This window comes from Strongylocentrotus purpuratus, unplaced genomic scaffold (genome assembly GCF_000002235.5).
Source record: "Strongylocentrotus purpuratus isolate Spur 01 unplaced genomic scaffold, Spur_5.0 spur5_scaffold_18, whole genome shotgun sequence".
NCBI lineage: Eukaryota > Metazoa > Echinodermata > Echinoidea > Camarodonta > Strongylocentrotidae > Strongylocentrotus > Strongylocentrotus purpuratus.
The window spans coordinates 22,197,283-22,219,056 of record NW_022145603.1 but is presented as its reverse complement, the minus strand read 5'-3'; the positions used below and the strand labels follow the sequence as shown (position 1 = coordinate 22,219,056).

The 21,774-nt window shown below is 38.5% G+C and overlaps 2 long non-coding RNA genes across 2 annotated transcripts; one reads left to right on the top strand and one right to left on the bottom strand.

Annotated features, from left to right (window-relative positions):
• The first annotated feature begins 7,399 nt into the window (after positions 1-7,399).
• LOC115925332 lies at positions 7,400-8,436 on the top strand. Its single transcript, XR_004064631.1, has 2 exons — positions 7,400-7,449; positions 8,191-8,436. It is a non-coding gene; the product is annotated as an uncharacterized LOC115925332 (long non-coding RNA).
• Positions 8,437-14,736: 6,300 nt separating this feature from the next.
• LOC115925330 lies at positions 14,737-16,039 on the bottom strand. Its single transcript, XR_004064630.1, has 2 exons — positions 15,989-16,039; positions 14,737-15,232 (listed from the first exon to the last, which is right to left on the bottom strand). It is a non-coding gene; the product is annotated as an uncharacterized LOC115925330 (long non-coding RNA).
• Positions 16,040-21,774: the final 5,735 nt, after the last annotated feature.

The window sequence follows — 21,774 nt, the reverse complement described above, 5'->3', positions numbered from 1 at the left end:
GACAACGAAGAGGAAGAAAAGATAGAAGAATAAAAGAAGAAGAAGGAGAAGGAGAAGAAGAAGAAGGAGAATAACAAGAATATGACGAAGAGGAAGAAGGGGAGGAAGAGAACGAAGAGGAGGAAAATGAAGAAGGAAAAGAAGAAAAGAAGAAGACGACAACAAGAAGAAAGAGAAGAGGAAAAAGAAATAGGTGATCAATCAAAATTAATACTTGTTTTCTTGTTAACTGAAGGACATTGTTTGTATCAAGCCGCATAACTTTAGCTTACATTACCGATCATCACGTTCCAAATATTCATCACTGACATCAGGCACAATCAGGAAGTATGCGATTGACATGATTGATGTTAGTAAAGGAAAGTCATGTTCGGCCATAAACAATATTGATTAAACCTACCTTGTGAAAGGATTCTTTAAAACAAACAAAAAACAAAGAAGAAAGAAAGGGATTTCTTTTCACACCACATCACATTATGATTAAAAACGCTGTAATGTGCTTCATGGTCATAGCAATATTATTTTGTCACGTCCTTGGAGTCGTGAATGCCCACTTGAAAATCCTTTTTTTTTCTTTATGTGTGCTGCTAGAAATAGAAACCCTGTTCTTCCTGTTAAGTTTATTTGTGTATATCCTTGTTTACAGGTAATCCAAGCACGTAACATACATTGTGTTTTCTTTTAATACGAACAGAAGATATCAGGACATTTTGTTTAAGCCCTGCCATATGCTATATTTCTCTGTTAGTTTTCAAATCTTTCCATGATATTTTAACCATTCTCCTGTACTCCCAAATTAAAGATAATACGATTTCCCTTTCCATAACATTGGTTAATGTCCACATAATTTGTTTTAAATATAATTGAAAGCAGTCGACATATTCATTATTTTCGCTCAATATCATAGACTTGATCTAATACACGAAAATAAGAAGAACCATACTCTAAATGTAGAAATAGGCAAGATCATGTACGAAGCATTTATATCCTGTTTAATTGTCTACACGAACTGTCACCGCACTTGAAGACTCAAGCCACCTCCAGGCGATTGAACATGTTGACAAGCTCAGAAAAAGACAAAATAACGTTTGAAGCGACAAGGGGGAAATGACAAAGATATAAATACTTGGCGAAATTATCTGACGTAGGAGGGGAAATAAAGAACACTTTGCTGGAGGAAAAGGAGAAATGCGAGCCATCATCTAAATTGGAATGTGTTTAATTGTTCTTTTATTTGGCATGGAAACGTGTGAACTTTGAGAACCTGAGGGGTTTGTGATAGTCTTTTAATACTAACCCGTTACCTGCTATATATAGATGCGATTCTTTGTGAAGGAGTACAAGTAATTCACTAGTACCTGTACTAATCTATTGCATACTCATTTATACCAAACTGATGGTGAACGAATTTGTGTTTTTATTTTTTTTTATTTGACATGGAAACGTGTGAACTTCGAGAACATGAGAGGTTTGTGATAGTCTTTGAATATCAACCCGTTACTTGCTCGATAAGATTCTGTGGGCGAATAATTCACTAGTACCTGTACTTATTTATTACAATCACAATAATTATACCAAATTGATGCTAAACGAATTTTTGCTTTTATTTGGCATGGAAACGTGTTAACTTCTCGAACCCGAGGCGTTTGTGATAGTCTTGTAATACTAACCCGTTACTTGCTAGATGAGATTCTTTGGGAAGAAGTACTAGTGTACCTGTACTAATTTATTACATACACAATTATACCAAATTGAGGGTAAACGAAAATAAAATAAAAATGGTGACCATATCATTAAACACAATTCAAGAGCCGTGAGCAAGATGTTTAATGATCGGTTGCTCCATAGCCGACAGCTCGAAAAGCGGGGAGGAGGGGGGGGGGGGCATCTCACTGCCCTATCCACTAGCGTATTTGAAAGAGGGGCAAGAGGCAATTTACCCTTCCTGACAGATTACCGACAACGAAATGAAATGACAATTTTTGCATACCCAAGTAGTTTACAGGTTAGACATTTTCTAAATCAGTGATATTTATTACTTCTGGAATACAAGGGCTAAAGACACGTTAAAGAAATAACAACTATCGCTCCGTCGCAACGTAAGTTCCCAAATAGACATGTTATAAGCATAGGTCATTATTACAAAATGGACATTATAGAACAATGAGATAATGAAGCAATGGATCCATATTTCTCCAGCCTTTGAGCTGTACAACTTCCCTAGAAACGCAGACCAGGTCAATTAATATATGTTTCACTTGCTTATTATCAGTGACCGTAAACTTGTGTGTTTTGTCCCTCCTGAGGTCAAGGCCTGTATAGCATACTGCCTCATATTTTGCAACCTGCGAGAAAGAAAGAAAAAATATCAGTTTATGACTATAGCTAAAGATGAAATTTAGTTAAAAACACGATCCCAACGACTTTCGAAAGATCAACCTAAGGCAATTATTAAAGGAATCTGTGTGTCACCTATTGAAATGACTGTGTGAAACACGATTTCCATGGGATATTGAATTAGCAATTGAGTTGATTTTATCGAAAATGGTGTCAATAGTTGTGTTTTAAGACCACTTTGATTGCACAGTTTCATTTTGATTTGTAGAACTTGAGATTAACCAGTAATACCGTTCAATGCGATCTACGTTAGATGTTAACTAACTGAAGTGTTACATACATGTTAGTGAGGGCTTGAGTGTGCGATCGGTATAAAAAAAACATACTGCTTCACTGAAAACATTCGAGGAATATCCTCTTACCAGTTACCAGGGGCGTAGTTACAGGTATCCACGGGGGCACGCCCCCCCCCCCACCACCGAGTCATAAAAATGGGTAAACAGAAAGCAAAGGCGCGTATAGAGGGGAAAGGATGAAGGGGTGAGGGACAAGAAAAGAAAACGTCTGGATCTCCCTCCCCAATGATGAGTTATGTAAATGCACATTAATATTTTCATTTTCAGACATGTGCCCCCCCCCCCCACACCTCCACTCCAATCATGCCACTGCCCCCGTCAATGAGTAAATTCATGTTACGCCACTACCAGGTACCCATTTACTACATCATTGTGGTTAGCCCGCAAGTGTGGATTAATATCTTGTCAAAAAACATCAGCGTAAACCCAAACCATAGTTATCCGCAGCCCAGGAACGCATGTGTAAACGTAATTTGTAAATGTCTGAACACGTGTTTGTATATTTTACTGTAATATTCAATTAGTTTGTGTTAGGTTATTGAACGCATAAAATAAATTTCAAAAAAAATTAAAAAAACGCATACCCACGAGAGCTAGACACATATTACACGTTTGATGCGCAAATAAAACAAAACGAAAACAAAAAGACAATAACAAAATTAAACAAAACAAAACTAGCGATTTACAAAAACCCATTACTCGATTGGCTTGCCTCGGGGGAGAAAAGACACATTTATAGAATTCATTTGATCCATTTAATGCCAGCAGGATGTGTTAAAGTTATTACTTCTTTTTGTATTTGAGTGAAAGATGAATCGATTTGTGTTTTTAAAATAAAAATCACGCATGAGATAACGACAATCGAGAAGATTGATCAATTTCATTTCGCCAGCATTCCCCGAACGATTCGAATAACGAAACTTTCGGAAAAACAGTAAGCTATCTCTTTCTCTGTATGTCCCTGTCTCTCTCTCTCGTTGTTGTTGTTTTTGTTGTAATGGCAATCAGTCAAGACCTGACTATTATCACCAACGCCTTTCTTTTTAATATTAATTTCTTTCTTTTTCTTTTTTTTTAAATAAGAGTATCAAAAATAAAAATTAAATATAGGCTTCTCTCTTTTTTTCTTTTTCTTCTTTTCCCCCTTAAAAAAGAAATGAAAGAGAAAATAGATGAAGAAAAAAAAATACGACAAAATGTAGATTTTTTTATCCTGTAGGTTACCGCGTAGTCCTGTCCGTTCTAAGACACCGTCCAGACACCGTCCTGTCTCTCGGGTGTAGACAGGGGGCTCTTTGGCCCTTTGGGAAAACATTAATAATCTGGAAACTCGAAAGAAGAAAGGAATTGATCAACAATTTTAAAATCAAGAGGGTACTTTTCCGGGGGAATTGGCTCTGAGCGACTTCGCAGATTTTAATGAACCTTCGATTAAAAGAAAAACAATTTTGTGATAGAGAGGAGTTTATAATACCTGTTGCATTGGATAATTAAAATGTTTAAGGGAATCAAACAAAATGTGGGCTTTTGTGAGTGGTGGTGCAAAAAAAAAAAAAAAAAAAAAAAAAATGCTCGATTATTTTGGGTTAATTGAAACGTTTCGTTCTTACAACGAAACGGTATAAAGCGTTTTGAATGTTAGCTTCTGATGAATTTAGGAGCCTTAAAATATCGTCGGGATTTATGCAATCTGTTTCAGCGAGTAGCATGGATCTTTCAATTAAATATTTCGGGCACTTTGCTATAAAGTGTTCAGTGGTTTCTACTTCTCGACACGAGTTTATACTCTTTATACTCTTTCTCCTCACTCTCTCTTTCTCTCTCTTTCTCTCTCCCTGTCTTAATCATATCCATGTGCACATTTACTCTATCTCTTTCCCTTACACGCATACGCACATGCTTTCTCTCCCTCTCCACTCTCTCTCTTTCGCTCTTTCCCTCGTGCCTTCTCTCTTTTACTCACAAACATACACTGATACTCTTTCTTTTTTTCTCTCTCCTCCCCCTCTATTCCCTCCTGTCTCTCTCTTCCTTCTATCGCTTCTCTTTCCCTTGCTCTCTCCCTTACTCACAAACGTACACATAATCTCTCTCTTTATCCACCTTCTCTCCCCCACCCCGTCTCCACCATCTCTCCCCACCCCCTCTCCGCCACCCCCTCTCTTTGGTCAGATGGTGCCCATATGGGCGCTGCTGTGGTTATGATGAAAACCGCCTTTTATTTCCCGCAGAGGATTTGTGGTCACTGCCAAAGTGCCTCCATTATAGTGTTGGTACTCTTTCCATATTTTTTGCATCAAATTTTGTCGGAAATCGTGGACAGAAAGAAAATTCGTTTAGGATATGATTTGATTAAAAACAAATTGTAACATCAATCAATGTTTAGTTTAAAATCTAAATTGCCTCTTGTGTTATTATGGGTATACTGGTAATTTTTGGCAGCCCTTTTTCCCGCTTGTTTTACCTCCATTCCGCGAAGTCAAATAGAAAAGCAAAAGGTGGTATAAAGCTTTAAAACAATCTCATTTTATTTAGCTTTCCTTTGGTACTAGCGCCAATTGCTACAGTCGCTCTTTTGCATGTAGTGCAGATAGTCACAAAAGAATAGGCATACATTACCTGAAGGATTGCCCTGTGCAACTCACAAAAGCTTTCTACAATACCCTTTTCAGTCTTGATTGGGTATACATGGCAACCCTTTTAACACAAATTACACTGCACGGAAAAATCGAATAAACTAGAATCCCTTGGTCTAACAATCCCTACGTAAAAACAATTTGAATTGCGCATAAAGAGATAATTCCTAGATATCTTTCTAGAGGGTGTGTATATTTCCTTTGTTAGCATGCATTGCTGACACTGCGTAATTTGGAATGATTTTACATTATGAAGTTAAATTCAAGCCTAAAAATAGCATTTCTCCCCCTTCTTGTAAACGTTTTCGATTGAATAAAAGGTTTCGTAAACCAGGAGCGTTCCTCATCAATTTCGCCGCGTGATTTTTCCCTTGTTTTGGAGACACTTTACACGTTTCTGCTCAGAAAGATGACATATTGAGCAGAATTTAATTTAATATGATTTCCCAGAGCATTTTATTTATCTAATTCCATTTTCCCTCGTTTGCCATTTCTGCCCGGCAGCTTGGTTTGACAATGAGCTTTATGAGGGAGCGGTGATTGAATTTTGAATGTTTAATGAAAAGTGGTGAGAGATGGAAAATAAATGAGAGGGGGAGATACCGAGATAGACGTAACTCCATTTCTGTTGGCATCGAGAATTCTATACTCTACCAATTTCAGCAAGTTATAAAGCCAGTTGGCAGCAAATGAATTTGTCAACAAAATAACAAAATGACCTTCAACAATATATTTCATAAAAACGGCAAACTGACTCCAAGCTGAGGGTAATACAATGGTCTTTTGTTGGGCTGATGTTCGTCTCGTTGGTCTGCCTGGTGTATGAGAAGCACTAAAAACTGAGTCCTTCCTTTTTTAATATCCATCATAACACAAAACAGTAACAAGGGCATAGTTGTACACAATTTTGACAATGGCAAAAAATAATAATAAAAAAATTGAATATCAAAAGACAAATGGGAGGGGGTATGTTCCCCTCCATCCCTCTCCGATCAGCTACTGATATCTAAATCAATAATGTGCCTGATTTACATCAAGCTTGCTGTCAGGTTTCCTTTCCCCGGCAGAAACCACGTGACACATTCTGCAATTAGGGCGTTCAAATATGCTCAGTGAAGGCGCGTCTGACTTGTCAAACGCGACGGATTCGACGCCGCACGGGCAACCGCGACAGTTATTCGATAAACAAACACCTTTCTTCTCCGCATGCTCTGTCAGTGAAAGGCGTAGCCACAGGTGGGCACGGGGGGGGGGGGGGGGGGGGGGGGGGGGGGTTGTACCTGCCCTTCTTATCGGAGGTTGTAGGATACCTGCCCCTCTGAACATTGCTCCACGCTAACTAATTTCCAACACTAATTCTACCCCGAAACCCGATCGCCAACAATATACATTTAAGGAAATAAGGCCGGATCAATTGCCGCCAGAGCAAACGACGAGGCACAAATAAAATATCAAATAAACAGGGAGAGAGAGAGAGAGAGAGAGAGAGGGAGAGAGAGGGAGAGAGAGGGAGAGAGAGTGATAAAAAAGACAGATAACTAGACAGAGATATATATATATATATATATATATATATATATATATATATATAGCGAGAGAGAGAGAGAGAGAGAGAGAAGAAGATGGAGAGAGAGAGAGAGAGAGAGAGCGTGACACGAAGATGACAGGACCTCCTCCAACACCCTCTCTCACTCCCCCAGGTCCCCCTCCATAATACTCGTGTCCCTTCAACGGCCTGAACCTGGCTACGCCACTGTTCATATTGAAATCCATTTTGACTGATACATAAGAAGTTCGTTCATACGGAAGCCCATTAGTGCCACCTACGAAATAAATTTAAGAGAAATTATCTGGCGGCCGCCAGATAATTATCTGGCGGCCGCCAGTTAATTATCTGGCGGCCGCCACTTAATTATCTGGCGGCCGCCAGATAATTATCCGTGTCTTCACGGTTGTTTCATCGCAAAGCATGCCGGGACATAATTCTAGTACATTTTTACCTTCGCCGTGATCAGCTGTCCCGTTGCAAACAACGGGATTCTTATCGAAGCAACATCTTAATCTTGTACATAATCCGCTACTCTGCAGTGATTTTCTTTCACTCCAGTATCGTTTGTACGGTAAGAAACCAGTTTGTGTTTATTCATTTTTATGACGAATAAAGCTGATAATACGACGTAATGCATGAGAGTGGGCCGGGTCAAGCTTTAGTAAATGTAGGCCTAGACCTCTAGATCTAGTCCCGTATGTTTAAATGTGTGTGCATTTTAAGTAGACTGATTGCCTTGTGTCTTAGGTAGAAGTTAACCAAATTTACAGTAAAATGAGACTTATGTCTCAGGAAATATGAATAGGTCTAGATCCTATAGACTATACATATTTGATATTGGAATAGGATCTACTAGAATGACCGACAGTTGGATAGTGATGGCAATTAGTAAATGTAAAAAAGTAAAAAAGGCCATGAAAACGATAGATTTGTCGATCTTGATCTGAATATAATAGTCTATTATATGTATTGATGAGCTCTACTTGAGGATCTACATGACAGGGGCGTATGAAGGAATTTTTTCGAGGGGGGGGGGGTTAAAATTTGAAAATCGTGCCGAAAATTTCACATCGACTCAACCAGCCGGTGAATGAGGGGGGGGGGGGGGTCGGTTAGAGCATCTATTTTTTCCCGAAAATATGAATTTGGCAGACCGATATTTTGTTCAGTTGATGGTAAGGTCACCTTTTTGGGGTCACCCTTTAGCACAAAAATATTTCCCCATGATCTAATGTGATAAGGGTTCTTTTGTTACCGTTATTCTTCAGGTTACAAACTTAAATTTGATTGTCTTTTTCCTTTTATTTATCAGTTGCAGCATCATCAAACACTATATGGCCGATGAATCAGAAGATGACGTAGATGCTACGAGAGAGCTCATTTCACAATGGACAACAGAAGTGATACGTGACTTTCTACAAGGAGGGGACTCAAGCTTGGAGAAGTCATTATTTTATGGGTGTTCTCTGCCCTGACGCTGGGGGTACTGTTCAGCCATTCGAGGTAGAGAGGTAGAGAGGTAGAGAGGAACTGGACGATGGATGGATGGGGGGGGGGGGGGGGGGGGAAGAAAGGCATGTAGAGATGGCCGTCTACTATGTATAGAGACATTTGTGTGCTACTGGATAAGGACCCTCCATCACTAGAGGGAAGAATAATGAGAGACTACAAAGAGGGGAAGGCATTTAGTTATTTTGCCAGTTTCTGGTTAGGGAGACATTTGTTTCATCTCCTGGGAGAAAGCTGTCTGAAATTCAAAATGTATTTGATACTTGAATAAATTTAGTTCATTTTCTAGACTGGTTCATGTCAAACCATTGATTCTGCTTTCTTGTGAGTATACACTGTAGTCAGAGAGAAAGAGAAGTAACACGAGTAAAGAATGAAAATTGAAAAAGAAGCCAATATTTGAACGAGGAGGAGAAAATGGAGATTACGTTGTTGCCCATCAAGTTGGAATAATTGTTCTTACTGTTTGTACATAATGGTCATATATTATAAGAACTGTATTGATCAATCTCAGGAGTCTTATACATGTAGATTGATTAATACAGTTTTGAGATGATGATGATGATCGTGATGATGAACGAGAAGGAGAAGAGGAGGAATATATCAAGAGTTGATGAAGAAAAGATTGATAGAGGGGTTATCATTACAGAGAGAGAGAAAGAGAGATAGACTAACATGAGGAAGGGAGAGCAAGAACAAGGCTATGACATAGGGGAAGAGATAGAAATCAAAATTATATTTATACAAACATTTACTAAATTAAAATAATAAATTAGAATACAAGGCGAGAGGAAAGAATGCAAACTAAAATTAAGCAAAGACCATCACTATATCGTTCACATTATAATATAAATTAAGAAAAGGTACATGGAAACATGTACATTTGTAAAATTCAATCTTTCATTCTCTTGATCTTCCTCTTCACACCTAATTCTTGCTCTCCCTGTCTATCTCTCCCACCCCTCTCCGTCTCTCTCTCTCTCTCTCTTTCTCTCCCCCTCTCTCTCTCCTTATTATCACTCTTTCTCTTTCATTAAGTGTCGACATCTCTCTCAATGCCTCTCTCTGTTTCTATGTTTCTCTTGTTAAATATTTTAAACATCAGGTCTGTCTGACCTTCCTCTCTTGAATAAATCATGAATAACTTCAACTCAGTGTCCTACATACAGTAATGATTGCTTAGTAGTCATCTACAACCCTCGCTGTGTTGTTTGATTTTATTTATAAAATAAATATAACCATGAGATCAATATCAACAGGTTTAATGCAATGCATATAAGTTGACATCCTATGAAGAAGTAGTACCAATCTCTACCAATCTCTGGTTCGTAACAAAATTTAAAAAATTAAAATATAAAAAAAACGCTACTTTTAAAGCGCTTACCACCAAAATCTCTAAGCGCTATAACAAACAAAAATAGACTGATAAACAATTACATATTAAACAAAACAAAAAAAGTGTGAATAAACCTACAAATTACAATACATATACTGTACATGTACATCAAAGTGAACAGAGCCTGGCAGCAGAGTTTTGGATTCTCTGGAGTTTTGCAATGAAAAAGATCTGCCCGTATTGACTTAACACAGGGGACTTATGCTAAAAAAAAAAGGGGGGGGGGTGCTGGGAACACGCATGTGCTTACCCTAAATAACACTGAGTTGGGGGGGGGGGGGTACCACCTTTAATGCAAACGCATTTAAAGGGATCCGGTAACTTTATCTCAGATTCTGAAACAAAATCCTGGATTTAGCTCATGCTGCAATGATAATTTTAGGTCAGTCAAGAACTCAATGACTTTTACAATCCAATCGCCCGTCTGATTATCAAGATATTTACGATTGGAAATCGAAACCAAATTTTGGGTTTGTCAAACGCTTTTCATAACACTACAAGTCTATTAGGGAAAACGAGTATGGTAAAAGGGGTCAATCAAAGATTTTTACTTTTTTGAGGCACTTCTTGATCATTTTGAAGTGCAGTTTTGTTAGGGCTTCAGTATTAATACACCATATCGCAGACACTGGTAGCACGTAGGGCCATACGTCAATCTCGAATTAAACATTGTTAAACCCCGGCCCCCCCCCCCCACTCAGTGTTATTTAGGGTAGGCATATGCTTGTTCCCTCTTTTTGAAAGCACCCCCTATCTGAGGACTGCCAACATTTCCGAACCCCCCTTTCGCGGGCTTTTCCTGCCTTGGAGACTCCCCTAAATCATGAAAAATGCTCAATGTACCCCCCTAAATTCGGAATAATTTCTCAGGAGTCCAAAGAGATAAGAGAAATAAAGAAAAAATACCCCCTTTTTAAAGAAATCTCCGGGTGAAAAGTTAATACACCCCTTTTTGTACAATTCTCGGGCCGGACATTTTGGTAACACGCATGGGGTCCATCTGTTCTCGGAGTGGGGGGGGGGGGGGGGCCTGGTGTTAAACAATGCCTTTTACAATACCTTTACAACATACACCATTGGCTGTCACATGGTTTGGAAATCACATTACAGATAATAATTCTACAATTGTAAGGTTTCACCTGTCATCATTTGATACCCGAAGGAACGCTTTTTTAGGGGCTAAATCTAATTTTTTTCACAAGGCAAAATTAACTATATGCCTTCCCCTCTTTGAAGTCTCTCATTATTTTTCCCTCTAGTGATGGAGGGTCCTTATCCAGTAGGTACATACATAGTAGGCCAGTTCTGCATTCCTACCCCCCCCCCCCCCCATCCTCCCTATCCATCCATTGTCCAGTTCCTCTCAGTCTTAAAGGGGAAGTCCACCCTGAAATTAAGTTAGTTTTAATAGGAGTAGAAAAATGAGAGAAACAAGTCAGTGAAAGTTTGAGCAAATTCCGATTAAAAATAAGGAAGTTAGGATTTTTGAAGTTGTGATCAATCAAACACAAATTGGCAACTCTATGACGTATCATGCGAGCTCAACTTCCATTTGCTCAGTACTAAAAAAATCTAAAATTTTCATTTTCCCTTAAGAAAAATTTCAACCATTCATGCACCCTAAATATAATAATTGCAAATATGTTTCTATACTCCCCCTGCAAGGAACAAATATATATTCCGTCATCAATAACGAAGAAAACATGATTTTATGGAATATTATGCACAAAGCAAATGAAGGAGAGCTCGTATAATAAGTCACAGAGTTGCCAATTTGTATTTGATTGATCACAACTTCAATAATTCATAACTTTCTTATTTTCATTCAGAATTTGCTCAAACTTTCACTCACCTGATTTTCTTATTATTCTGCCTCTATCGAAACAAACTTATTTTGGGGGTGGACTTTCCCTTTAACCTCGGATGGCTAAAAAGCTACCCCCAGCGTCAAGGCAGCCGGCAGAGAACACCCATAAAATAATGACTCCTCGGTTTGCAAGCTTGAGTCTCCTCCTTGTAGAAAGTCACGTAGCACTTCTGTTGTCCATTGTGAAATGAGCTCTTTAGTAACATCTACGTCATCTTCTGATTCATTGGTCATCGTGTTCGATGATGCTGCAACTGATAAATAAAAGGAGAAAGGCATGTCAAATTTAAGTTTGTAACCACAAGAATAATTGTAACAAAAGAATCCTTATCACTTCTTTAACACAAGTTCATGTAGACCCATGTAGATGCTCAAGTTGAGGTCATCGATATCAGACTATTATATCCAGCAGGGGCGTACGCAGGATTTTTTCAAGGGGGGTTTTAAACAAAACAAAGGGGGTTTTAGGGGGGTTTTCTTAAAAATACACACGTAAAAAATGCCAAAGGGGGGGGGGGGGGTTTAACCCCCAAAACACCCCCCCCCCCCTGCGTACGCGCCTGATATCCAGATCCAGATCGACAAATCTATCGTTTTTATGGCCTCTTTTTTACTTTTTTTTACATTTAGGGCCTAGAGTCTAGACTAATTCATTTGCCATCACCATCACTAACTGTCGGCCATTCTAGTAGATCCTATTCCAATATCAATTATGTATAGTTTATAGGATCTAGACCTATTCATATTTCCTGAGACATAAGTCTCATTTTACTGTAAATTTGGTTAACTTCTACCTAAAACACAAGGCAATCAGTCTACTTAAAATGCACACACATTTAAACATACGGGACTAAAGTTAGATCTAGGCCTACATTTACTAAAGTTGGACCCCGGCCCACTCTCATTACGTCGTATTATCAGCTTTATTCGTCATAAAAATGAATAAGCACAAACTTTGGTTTCTTACCGTACAAATGATACTGGAGTGAAAGAAAATCACTGCAGAATAGCGGATTATGTACAAGATTAAGATGTTGCTTCGATAATCCCGTTGTTTGCAACGGGACAGCTGATCACGGCGAAGTTAAAAATGTACTAGAATTATGTCCCGGCATGCTTTGCGATAAAACAACCGTGAAGACACGGATAATTATCTGGCGGCCGCCAGATAATTAACTGGCGGCCGCCAGATAAATAACTGGCGGCCGCCAGATAATTAACTGGCGGCCGCCAGATAATTAACTGGCGGCCGCCAGATAATTAACTGGCGGCCGCCAGATAATTAACTGGCGGCCGCCAGATAATTAACTGGCGGCCGCCAGATAATTAACTGGCGGCCGCCAGATAATTAACTGGCGGCCGCCAGATAAATAACTGGCGGCCGCCAGATAATTAACTGGCGGCCGCCAGATAATTAACTGGCGGCCGCCAGATAATTATCCGTGTCTTCACGGTTGTTTCATCGCAAAGCATGCAGGGACATAATTCTAGTACATTTTTTTTCCAATCGGAAATATCTTGATAATCAGACAGGCGATTGGATTGTAAAAGTCATTGAGTTCTTGACTGACCTAAAATTATCATTGCAGCATGAGCTCAATCCAGGATTTTGTTTCAGAATCTGAGATAAAGTTACCGGATCCCTTTAAATGCGTTTGCATTAAAGGTGGTACCCCCCCCCCCCACAACTCAGTGTTATTTAGGGTAAGCACATGCGTGTTCCCAGCACCCCCCCCCCCTTTTTTTTTTTAGCATAAGTCCCCTGTGTTAAGTCAATACGGGCAGATCTTTTTCATTGCAAAACTCCAGAGAATCCAAAACTCTGCTGCCAGGCTCTGTTCACTTTGATGTACATGTACGGTATATGTATTGTAATTTGTAGGTTTATTCACACTTTTTTTGTTTTGTTTAATATGTAATTGTTTATCAGTCTATTTTTGTTTGTTATAGCGCTTAGAGATTTTGGTGGTAAGCGCTTTAAAAGTAGCGTTTTTTTTTATATTTTATTTTTTGAATTTTGTTACGTGCCAGAGAATTTGGGAACACGCATGCGGTACCTCCGTTCCCGGAGTGGTGGGGGGGGGGGGGGCGGGGGTGGTACTACTTTTTCATAGGATGTCAACTTATATGCATTGCATTAAACCTGTTGATATTGATCTCATGGTTATATTTATTTTATAAATAAAATCAAACAACACAACGAGGGTTGTAGATGACTACTAAGCAATCATTACTGTATACACTGAGTTGAAGTTATTCATGATTTATTCAAGAGAGGAAGGTCAGACAGACCTGATGTTTAAAATATTTAACAAGAGAAACATAGAAACAGAGAGAGGCATTGAGAGAGATGTCGACACTTAATGAAAGAGAAAGAGTGATAATAAGGAGAGAGAGAGGGGGAGAGAAAGAGAGAGAGAGAGACGGAGAGGGGTGGGAGAGATAGACAGGGAGAGCAAGAATTAGGTGTGAAGAGGAAGATCAAGAGAATGAAAGATTGAATTTTACAAAATAAATGTACATGTTTCCATGTACCTTTTCTTAATTTATATTATAATGTGAACGATATAGTGATGGTCTTTGCTTAATTTTAGTTTGCATTCTTTCCTCTCGCCTTGTATTCTAATTTATTATTTTAATTTAGTAAATGTTTGTATAAATATAATTTTGATTTCTATCTCTTCCCCTATGTCATAGCCTTGTTCTTGCTCTCCCTTCCTCATGTTAGTCTATCTCTCTTTCTCTCTCTCTGTAATGATAACCCCTCTATCAATCTTTTCTTCATCAACTCTTGATATATTCCTCCTCTTCTCCTTCTCGTTCATCATCACGATCATCATCATCATCTCAAAACTGTATTAATCAATCTACATGTATAAGACTCCTGAGATTGATCAATACAGTTCTTATAATATATGACCATTATGTACAAACAGTAAGAACAATTATTCCAACTTGATGGGCAACAACGTAATCTCCATTTTCTCCTCCTCGTTCAAATATTGGCTTCTTTTTCAATTTTCATTCTTTACTCGTGTTACTTCTCTTTCTCTCTGACTACAGTGTATACTCACAAGAAAGCAGAATCAATGGTTTGACATGAACCAGTCTAGAAAATGAACTAAATTTATTCAAGTATCAAATACATTTTGAATTTCAGACAGCTTTCTCCCAGGAGATGAAACAAATGTCTCCCTAACCAGAAACTGGCAAAATAACTAAATGCCTTCCCCTCTTTGTAGTCTCTCATTATTCTTCCCTCTAGTGATGGAGGGTCCTTATCCAGTAGCACACAAATGTCTCTATACATAGTAGACGGCCATCTCTACATGCCTTTCTTCCCCCCCCCCCCCCCATCCATCCATCGTCCAGTTCCTCTCTACCTCTCTACCTTGAATGGCTGAACAGTACCCCCAGCGTCAGGGCAGAGAACACCCATAAAATAATGACTTCTCCAAGCTTGAGTCCCCTCCTTGTAGAAAGTCACGTATCACTTCTGTTGTCCATTGTGAAATGAGCTCTCTCGTAGCATCCACGTCATCTTCTGATTCATCGGCCATATAGTGTTTGATGATGCTGCAACTGATAAATAAAAGGAAAAAGACAATCAAATTTAAGTTTGTAACCTGAAGAATAACGGTAACAAAAGAACCCTTATCGCACTAGATCATGGGGAAATATTTTTGTGCTAAAGGGTGACCCCAAAAGGGTGACCCCAAAAAGGTGACCTTACCATCAACTGAACAAAATATCGGTCTGCCAAATTCATATTTTCGGGAAAAAATAGAAGCTCTAACCGACCCCCCCCCCCCCCCCCCTCTCATTCACCGGCTGGCTGAGTCGATGTGAAATTTTCGGCACGATTTTCAAATTTTAACCCCCCCCCCCTCGAAAAATTCCTTCATACGCCCCTGTCATGTAGATCCTCAAGTAGAGCTCATCAATACATAGACTATTATATTCAGATCAAGATCGACAAATTCTATCGTTTTCATGGCCTCTTTTACTTTTTTACATTTACTAATTGCCATCACTATCCAACTGTCGGTCATTCTAGTAGATCCTATTCCAATATCAAATATGTATAGTCTATAGGATCTAGACCTATTCATATTTCCTGAGACATAAGTCTAATTTTACTGTAAATTTGGTTAACTTCTACCCAAGACACAAGGCAATCAGTCTACTTAAAATGCACACACATTTAAACATACGGGACTAGATCTAGAGATCTAGGCCTACATTTACTAAAGCTTGACCCGGCCCACTCTCATGCATTACGTCGTATTATCAGCTTTATTCGTCATAAAAATGAATAAACACAAACTGGTTTCTTACCGTACAAACGATACTGGAGTGAAAGAAAATCACTGCAGAATAGCGGATTATGTACAAGATTAAGATGTTGCTTCGATAAGAATCCCGTTGTTTGCAACGGGACAGCTGATCGGCGAAGGTAAAAATGTACTAGAATTATGTCCCGGCATGCTTTGCGATGAAACAACCGTGAAGACACGGATAATTATCTGGCGGCCGCCAGATAATTATCTGGCGGCCGCCAGATAATAACTGGCGGCCGCCAGATAATTAACTGGCGGCCGCCAGATAATTAAGTGGCGGCCGCCAGATAATTAACTGGCGGCCGCCAGATAATTAACTGGCGGCCGCCAGATAATTTCTCTTAAATTTATTTCGTAGGTGGCACTAATGGGCTTCCGTACGTTCAACCCCCTCGAGTGAATATTAACTTTAAGAATTAAAGTACACTTTGGTTTTCCCATTTCGAGAATACACTTTGCAAGCAGTATTGTAGCGTGCATGGATGAAACTTTACTTCTCATAGTTAGTTTTTCGTGCCAACAACAGTATTTCGCCTTTCGCTACTTCCGGAAATAGTATTTTATGGCCATTGGCCAAGTTTGCCTTATGGGGCGCATCATTATAACAAAATGCCTTTTTAGGGAATGTTATCTCTATTCTATCACATTTATGGAAAGAATCAATAAAGTAACTAGGAATAATGAATTTATTGGAATTTATTGGAATACTCCAAACAGAGAACTTGTGTTTTATCGAGTGTGATTATAATTATTTACCCAATGCATTCCTCTTTCAATCTTTTTCGTGTCTTCTGTTTTATTTTTCTGTTTATGTACTTTATTGGAAAACTGTACTGTTTCATATTCATAAAAATTAAAATTTGTATTTGAAAAGATGATTTGGTAACCAAGAAAAGAAATCAAATTAAACAACGACTTGTGGCAATTTGGACGAAATAACCCTTTAAAAAAGTATCAACTAAAATAAATTGTTCATATTCTACCGATTAAAAATGAAATAGTTTACTTTAGTGGCGGAACCAGGGTTCACTTGGAGGGAAGATGGGGGAGGGGACAAGTCCAACAAAATCCGTGACAAGAAGAAGAGGAAGAAGAAGAAGATGATCAAGAAAAAGAAGAAGGAGGAGAAGGAACAAAGTGGAGGAGGAAGAGGAGGAAAATAATCAGAACCATATCAAAATCATTTTGGGGATCTATATTTGGAGCTATGGGGGGGGGGGGAAGCATATTTTGTCTATGTAAGGTAAGTGCCCCTTGGTCTTACCACTGTTAATAATTGATGAAGATTATTTATTGTCCATCAAAGCCAACATAATTTGTATATATAAATTCTCTTTTCACAAATACACTCATCAACCCTTTTAACGTTTTGTGTATGTGGGTGTGTCTGTAAAGCATCACTGTCAGGAGTTTTGTTTTCATCACAGCGCCGTAGAGTATATTAACATAGTGGCCGCGCTATATTAATTAGTCTAAACATTTTCATTATTAATAAAACAACCTTGGCACAATCAACCATTCAATAACGCTCTATTCCCCTCGCTCTCTTGCCCTGTTACATCAAGTCACGCAACCTTTGTAACAAAAAATATTCCCATATCTCACCGCTTGCTTCCGAGTGCTCCTTTGTGCTATACCTCTTGATCACCCGGCAAGCAAGATGGAATAAATTGAAAAATATGTAAGATGCTTAAGAATTCTCCAGTGGATATTGAGTGTCGGTCTTTTGATACTGTGCTGCTCTCCAGATCTATGGGTAACTTTACACTCGGCGTAGCGGCTGAAGTAGTTTCGATCGGCACCTAGAGATTTGCTCGGTATATTGTCATCTTGACCCCGACTACATCATGCCTCGGTTGTCATGGTTATTAGGGATGAGAGAGATGGAAGTGTGTGTGAGTGAAGTGTTGAAGGTTTGTGAGATAGGATTGGATGATGAAGGTTTTATAGAGGTAAGTGTGAGCGTGAAGAAAAAAAATGGAGATAGAAACAGATAGAGTTATAAAAAAAAGGGATAGAGAGTTTGTGAGGCTGTGTGTGTGTGTGTGTGTGTGTGTGGGTGCGTGTGTGGGTGTGTGTGGTGTGTGTGTGTGTGTGTGTGCGTGTGTGCGTGTGTGTGTGTGTGGGAAATAAAGAAAAAGTTAGGGGAGAGGGAAAGGGAGTATGTGTGAGAAGGATCATGTTTGTCTGCAGTGACTGTGGGTTTGTGTTAGAGAAATGCATAAGGAGAAAGAGGGAAGAGAGAGAGAAAGAAGGATTCACACGCACACACAAGACTGTGAAAGATGAACTTATCGGTATCATATATTTATATATATATAATTTTTTTTAATCGGTTGTTCGGTAGATAGATAGATAGAAAGAGTATGTGTGTGTGAGAGAGATAGAGAGAAAGAAAGAGACAGAGACAGAGAGAGAGAAAAGCTGGGATAGCCGTGTTTGAGTGCATGCAAGGGCATACGGCACTATATTAAACTTCATGCTAATTTTTACTTGCCATATTTAGGTCAAAAGCGAAGTGGACCCTGGAGGAGAAAATGACACCAACACCCTCTTGCATTACAATGAGAAATATATACATCACGATAATAAGTAGCTGCTTTCATACTTAAAGGGAAGGTTGAGTTCTGAGAAGAGGTGAAAAATAATTTGCGAGCGTTATCATTGTATCATGCAAATGTGGAAGAACACCAGATAAAAAATGTTCCATGAAAAGCATGGCTCTTTAAATGCCTTAATATTCTAAATATTATAGCGCATGTAACATCATAAAAATCGGGACTGATTTTTATGCCACATGTTCGTTTAGTCCCATATACATGTTTCTGTGTACAGTGCTTGTAACTTTACCAAGACTGGGCCAAATTTCTTATCATTTTGATGATTCCAGAACCTTGCAGTACACACATATGCTAGATGATCAACCTTTCATATCGATTTCACACCGTTTCGTTCACGATGCAATCGCATGACAAGAAATCAACTTTATCTTTAAAGGAGGAAGACCACCAGACACCAGGTTAATATGAATGAGGACCAACACAAATTAATCAAAGAAACTGGTCAGTTAAAATGTGACAGAACTCCGGTTAGATATTGAAATGTTAATAAGGTTAAAGTTTTGACGATGACGAACGCAACCTGACATTTCAATCATTTCCTTCAAGAGTACCTTTTCCTTTAGTTTGTATTAAAATACATGAAATGATATCCAAGGTTAATGGTTATATAAGAGTTAAATTTCAAGGGTCCACAATTGTTTTGGCCATAATGCCTTCCACTCTGTACTATGGTTAATATCCCCCACAATGCAGCAGTAATGGTGTCATTCTCCTATTATAATGACCATTCTTTATCTTGATCCCAATTTATATCAAGCCTCGATAAAATAACAATTTAAGTTCTGAATATGTGACTCGTTCACTCTATAGCCTAAAATTGGCTAGGGTTTACCTTTAAAACCTACGTTAAAAGATAATGATCATCGTCTTACAAAATGGCCGCCCTCCAAAAGTGCGTTTCTTTTAAAAACATATCTTTTTACATGACCAACATAACGCCATCCGTCAAACGCAGTATAAAGTTACTTCGCCAGCCTGATGGATATCACTCTTTTAGAACAAAAGTATTATGCTCGTGTTACACCCTTTCCCTGAATTCTTAGCTTCAATTCGGGTCTTTCAACCTTTTGAAAAGCTCCTCTACAAAACTTAAGTTGTTATCTTTGCCATTTATGAAAACACATAAGATGTGCGTGCACTATTGCTCTTTGTGTAATGCAACTGAGAGCTTGTATATAATTATTCCTTATAGTCTAAATGACGTTCATGGTGAATTACTGTCTTGATTTTAAACTAACAACATTTCTTTTTTCTATTTTTTTTTTTTTTACTGTAGGGCGAACTTGTAATTTACGAGGCGCCGAATGAACTTGAAATCAAATGCTCAAGGCGCACTTGTGAAACAAACACAAAAATAGATCACATTAAATCATCTGCATTATAAACGAAGGAAAAGAAGTAAGAAAGGACATACAAATCAAACATATATGTGTTAAGGTTATTTTGTAAACACTTTTCAAAACTGTGGTTCTTATCTTTTATACCTCACTTTTTACATGTCATAGTTGAATTATCCGTGTGAGCATGGATGCTACCACTTTGAGCATGGTTTTCACTCCAAACGATGCGATCCCTAAGTGAACCTCAAAGTTGATTTTCCCTCCCCGCACCTCTCAACACTAGACATGTTGAACCGAGAACAAAAATGACGGACAAACTTCAGGCAAAAACTGCTAAAGGAACACTTTCGATCTCTCTTCATAACTCATGCGTGCAAAAGGTGTCAGGGGAGCAGCAAAAATTCCAAAATGGCGAGGTAAAAGGGGAGGACAGCTATCCATGCATTACACTGAAGTACCCGGTTTTGTCGCTGGAAAGGGGGGGGGGGTGCCAACATTTATTTCAACATACGATTGGGGTATGTGCGCGTGTTAATCCTATGGGGATATTTAAGAGAATGAGGAAGGTTATGGTATACGGTTAATATTGAGGGTAGATTTCGGATATTACCCCTCCTAGAAATGGAAAAATGAAAAAAAAAAACTCACAAAATAGGCCTACTTTTGACCTTTACCAGAACTTTTATTTCATTTCATTTATTTTTCAACTTTCCAGTTTACCTTTTCTTTAAACACCCTATTCTCTCATAGAAACGGAAAGAGGCTCTTTATGAAGTCGAGTACGGAAGGCCGTTAAACGTGAAGGGATTTGTTGGAGCTCTTTAAAAATTCCTTTAAATCCTCTAAAAGCCCTTCGCAGAATCCAAATAGAAACAATAAAGCGGAAGAGTTGATTCATAATGCTTCAGAAGAAAAAAAATCCCAAACAAAAACAACAACAAAAAAAAAAGAGGAAAAAATACAGTTATTAATATCTATGAATTTTGTTCGCATTCTAGTTAGTACATCATTTTGATATTTTGGGACCACACGTCTTTTAACTGCAAAACTAGTATGTTCTTTAAGTATAACGACAAATTCGTCAACTCGACCAATGCATAAATTCTGCGATTTATTCCTTTCCTTGTCGGGGAAAAGATATTTGATGGCTGCCCTTTAGTAGTTTAAAAAAGGATTGCCCTTTTCAAAGATACTGTTTCATTGTGGTGACTGGTCGTGCGATGACATTTTGAAGAAAACTGCCTGGAAGCAATGCGAAAAGGGCTGATTATGTAGAACTGTATGCGTACTGTGCAGTTTGGGAGATTGATGATTAAATAAAAAGAAATCAATCGACCCAATCTTGCTGAATTTGTGGAACTTATTCTCAGCTTTTCAGCTATTTCATGTCATATTACAAATAACAGGCAATTTTTATTGTAACTCTTTTCATTGGTCTCCTGTTTAAAGAAAATTGTCCAAACTGACTTGTAGAGGATAAGCAAGCTCAGTAATCATTTTAGAATATTCAACAAGTTCCCTTTAAAGTCCAGCCCTATAATCAGAGTGAACTTTTCAACACACTGAGTTTGCCACCAACTATTATCTTGACGCCAGATCACACACTTTACACGACCAGACTCAGGAGAGCATAAACAAGTAGATACCTGCATCATAATGATTAAAGATAACACTTGAAAAGACACGTTTCTTAAAGAATTTATCATCTTCGAAGATCAAACTGACTACTTTCAAGCTGATTTTTGACGACACGGTTGTCTGATCGGGGCATGTCAAAAGAAGAAGTTAGAGGCGACAATGCTCTAGCACCATACATCAGAGGT